The sequence below is a fragment of the Bison bison genome, unplaced genomic scaffold, assembly GCF_000754665.1.
Source record: "Bison bison bison isolate TAMUID 2011002044 unplaced genomic scaffold, Bison_UMD1.0 scf7180017864456, whole genome shotgun sequence".
In the NCBI taxonomy this organism is placed as follows: Eukaryota; Metazoa; Chordata; class Mammalia; order Artiodactyla; family Bovidae; genus Bison; species Bison bison.
The window spans coordinates 7335675-7340450 of record NW_011495018.1 but is presented as its reverse complement, the minus strand read 5'-3'; the positions used below and the strand labels follow the sequence as shown (position 1 = coordinate 7340450).

Here is a 4776-nt window from a genome sequence, read left to right as displayed (position 1 = left end):
TGGTCATAACTTTTCTTCCAAGGAGTAAGCGTCTTTTAATTTCATGGCTGCAGTCACCATCTGCAGTGATTTTGGAGCCCAGAAAAATAAAGTCTGACACTGTTTCCACTGTTTCCCCATCTATTTGCCATGAAGTGATGGGACCAGATGCCATGATCTTCGTTTTCTGAATGTTGAGTTTTAAGCCAACTTTTTCACTCTCATCTTTCACCTTCATCAAGAGGCTTTTTAGTTCCTCTTCGCTTTCTGCTATAAGGGTGGTGTCATCTGCATATCTGAGGTTATTGATATTTCTCCTGGCAATCTTGATTCCAGCTTGTGCTTCTTCCAGCCCAGCATTTCTCATGATGTATTCTGTATATAAGTTAAATAAGCAGGGTGACAATATACAGCCTTGATGTACTCCTTTTCCTATTTGGAACCAGTCTGTTGTTCATGTCCAGTTCTAACTATTGCTTCCTGACCTGCATACAGATTTTGCTTCCTGACCTGCAAGTCAGGTGGTCTGGTATTCCCACCTCTGTGGTTTAGGTCACTGCAAACCACAGAAGCTGGCCAGCTTGACTCTTTTACATTCCTGCCTTGGTCCTGTAGGCTTCCCTAAAGTTACCAACTCCTCGCTAAAGAACAGCACAATTAAGAAGTTTTGTTATTACTCATTTATGTTAAAACTTTTTACTTCAAAATTATCTTTTAATTATTAAAAATTATTTTTCCAGAGCAGGGATAGTAGTTAAAATAGGTATGTGGTTGAAAAAGAAAAAAAAATGTATGGAATCAGTTTCTTTTAGTTTTGTACGTCTATAATAAATTCAGTAGTAGGCAAAGATGTGTTTTCCAAGTAAGCAGCTAGTGAGGAGGTCACTAGCTGATGGGGTTCTGACGTGGGCTGTGGGTTGGGTGCTCAGAAGTCGGAGAAAGGAGCCAGCAGCTTCTGGGCTTAGGTCGTCGCCCCTTGGGACAGCCCAAGGACGCAGGAAGCTGTCACACCCAGGTGAGGGTCACCGGGGTGAGGGGCCGTCCTTCACCTGAGTGGGGCCGCGAGGTGCCCCCAAGGAGGCAGGGTGGTGGATTCACTGGGGCAGAATGTCCTCGTCCTGAAAACGGAGTGATTTACATTTGGCATCTGTTTGGACCGAGAGTGGGAATTGCCTTTGTAATTTCTTCTGTCATGCCTCCGTCAGAAAATTAAGCTGTTTACGCGACAGACTATGGAAGGTTAATGGCTCTTGTGGGCAAGGTCAGGTGGTCATTTTGAAGGGAGGCTGTGCTGAATACTCGGAAGGGAGGGCAGAGGAATAAAGAGTAAAAACTGTCTGACTGCTGCTCTCCGGCTTTTTCCTGTCTTTCTGGAATCCACAGTTTCTTCTTTGTGGTTGGAGTACTCAGGTTCAAGCCTGACCTGCTGTGGCTTCTATTATGCCAGTAACAGAAGATAAATATATCAAATCTCTTGTGTTTGGGGAATAAGAAAAATTAACTTGGGTACTAGTATTTACTGTATCCCTAAAAATGTTTTGGGCCAACAGATGGCCTTCTCAAGACGCCTTTTTGTTTTCCTGGATGAATAAGAAATAAAGACAAGTTCTCGGCCCTTTGAAAGCAAGTCCACATTTAGTATAAAAAGAAATATTAAGGTTTCTCGATTTATGCAAGTCAGGCTTTTTCTTTAGGTTCTAAAAATCAGTGTGGCAAAGAGAGGGTTTTGATTGGATCTTTTCGGCCGCATGTTCCGATTCTTCTTCCCACTGGGACTAAATTTAAACTGAAGAAGGTACAGTACCTGCCACTCTGGAAAGAAGACTCGGGGAGGGTGCGTCGGGCAGAAGCTGTGCGGCGTGGGTGTCCTTGGGAGGCCCTTCCACAGTGCGCCTCCCACCTCCTGCAGCCGGCTCAGAGCTGAGCCTGTCCTGGGCCAGAGGCTCCTAGAATCCTCAGCTCCAGACAGAGCCATGTGTGCTGCAACAGAGCGGCCTTGTTTCATAATTTTTTCCTTGGCGCCTGGGTCGTCCTCTCCTGTGCTGGCTGCATTCTTTCCTCCGTTCTGTCCTCCGTGCCCCGGCTGTCTTCAACGTGTCCCGCCCTCAGCCCCCCCACCCCCCAGCTCCCTTCCCTCTCTCCCTGGCTGGGCATTTCCTGGAGCGTAGGGGACAAGGAGGGTGGACAAGGGGGTGCCTCTGGGCATCTGATGGACTCCGTGCGCCTGGAGTGGCATCTGGCACTCAGGGTCCTCAGGAAGGTACCAAGTCTGAGAACCCCTGGGTCTAGACCCCTCCACTCATCCCCCTTGACCTTCAGGCCTCAGCTTTGATGCCTCCTCCTCTGGGACGCCTCCCTGCCGCCCCCTCCCCAGCATGCCTGGCCCTCCCCACGCAGAGTGCGCAGAGCACCGGGTTCCGCTTGCCGTCACCCAGGTCCTGTTCTTTCATATTTGTCTGTGGACCTGTCCGCTTCCTCACCAGACAGGGAGTCCCTGGGGAGCAGCCTGGGTCTGAGAGTGTCCCCTGCAAAGGGGTGTGGGACAGCTTCGTCCTACGTTTGGGGGACTGAGTTAGCGGATGCCAGCGGGCCCCCGAGAGAGCCCAGGCCCCAGCACCTGGTGTCTGGGGTTGCTTGATGTTTCTCTGGAGCTTGGCCCCTCCTCTGCCTCTTGGCCACATTTGGCTTTTCTTGGCCAGTCCTTCAAACCCTGGACCCGACTGAGGGAATCATCATACCCAAATAGTTTACTGTGGAACTGGGGAAAAATAAAAGCAAACGCTGTTTTGAGGCTGTTTAAATGCAGGATAGATGTCTGGAGTCCAGACTTAAGACCAAGACAGTTAGGAACCTCTAAGCCTATGTTTTGGGGTCACGCTTTTAAAAGGGGGGCTCCCTTGGTGGCTCAGACAGTAAAGAATCTGCCTGCAGATGCAGGAGACCTGGGTTCGGTCCCTGGGTCGGGAAGATCCCCTGAAGAAGGGAATGGCAACCCACTCCAGTATTTTTGCCTGGAGAATTCCATGGACAAAGGAGCATGGCAGGCTACAGTCCATGGGATCGTGAAGAGTCAGACACGACTGAACAACTGACACTTTCACTTTCCTTAAAAAGGGGATCGTTGGCGTCCCCAGCTCCATAAGCAGCAGTGGCTCTCTCCTGGCTCCCAGGCACCTTCCTGCATGTGTGCGGCTTCCCAGCCGGGCCACGTCCTCCTGGCACAACCCCTAGCGTGCACAGCCTTGGACCCTGACCGAGAGGCCCGGGTTGACTTGGAGACTGGGTCCGTTCGTGATGGAAGAGGCCCCCGCGGCTTTAGCAGTCCGGCTCTGATCTGCCTGGCCCCAGGCAGTGGCAGGGGACCAGCCCTTGCCAAGGCCAAGAGTTTGGCTGCAGCCCAGCCTGCGTCCGGACAGAAGCTTCCGGGGCAGGCAGTGAGGATGCAGAAAGGGTGCGCGCTTCTCCCACCCGAGGGGCCGGGTGATCGCTGCGGGCGGCCAGGCTCTTGCAGCCTTGGAGGCCTCAGGTGGGGCCCAGAAGGGCAGACAGAGTCCCTGGACGCTGCAGAGCTAGAGGAAGGAAGCTGCTAGAAGCAGCTTCCGGGAGCTCGGTCCCACCATTTCCAGTAGACACAGGACAGGGTCCGGCCCCACAAACTGGAAAGACCTGCGTTCATTCTTTCTTCCCTGGCTCATATCTTATTGCCCATCTCAGTCTGGGTAGCTACATTTTTGGAGTGGTTTCTTCACCCCAGGCATCACATTAGGAACTTTGTCTGCATTGTTTTGCTCAAGCCTCACAGCAGCCCACGAGGGTAGGCATTGGACCTTCTTTTGACCCATTTTACAGAATAGGAAACTGAGGCCCAGAGGGCGTACGCAACCCAGAGTCCCACAGTTAAAAGCAAGTCAGAAGAGGGTTTGAACCCTGAAGTCAGCAGGCTTCACTAGTCTTCTCTTTACTTTTCCACATATGCTGCTTATTTTTGTCATTCTTTTAGATTCCACATGTAAGTGATATCGTATGGCGTTTGTCTCTCTGTCTGACTTCCTTTACTTGGTGTGATGATCTCTAGGTCCGTGCATGCTGCTGCAAATGACTTTCTTTCTTTATAGCTAAGTAATACCCCACCGTGTGTGTGTGTGTGTCACGCCTTTCTCCATTCATCTGTCCAAGGGCATTTGGGTCACGCGCATATTGTCTCATGTCTCCCAGATTCGACGGTCGTGGGAAGGGGGAAGGGTAACTGGTGTGATGGGTCTCAATCTCTTCAGAGCCGCACAGAGCAAACCACCTTCTCCCCACTGTGTAGTCAAATAGCTGTGCTTCGAGAGAGCTGGGCTTGGTCAGTGTGCCCCGAGGGGTCTGCGTGTGGCTTGGGCACGGTGCTCACAGGAGGGAAGACATGAGACCGTCTTGGGAGGCGCTGCCGGGAGCCAAGCCGTCTCAGCCTCCAGCGAGACAGGGAAGAAACAGTTGTCGTCTCATAGAAGCATCTGGCGCCCGTGAGGCCTGGCACCTCTCCTGACCCTCCAGCTGCTAGGAGATGCTGTGGAACTAATGGAGTTTTCTTCTCCAGGCAGCAATTAGGGGTTAATTATGAGCAATTAGGGGTTCGCCACATGCTCTGTGGACCGGCTGCCCTTTCCCAGAACATAGGTCACTTGTGTTTCTCTGTGTTAGCAACTGGACCCAGCTGCCCCCAGGGTCCCTCGTTCATCACTGTGGTGGGGTGCCCACACGGCTGGCAGCAGGGGGCCATTCTGACTGAGAGCTGCCGGCCCCCCATCTCTCCCC

At 52.0% G+C, this 4776-nt stretch overlaps 1 protein-coding gene across 1 annotated transcript in view; it reads left to right on the top strand.

Moving 5' to 3' along the window:
- LHPP (phospholysine phosphohistidine inorganic pyrophosphate phosphatase) overlaps positions 1 to 4776 on the top strand; it is a 113772-nt gene that overhangs the window by 6945 nt on the left and 102051 nt on the right. The gene's annotated exons all lie outside the window — the stretch shown is intronic.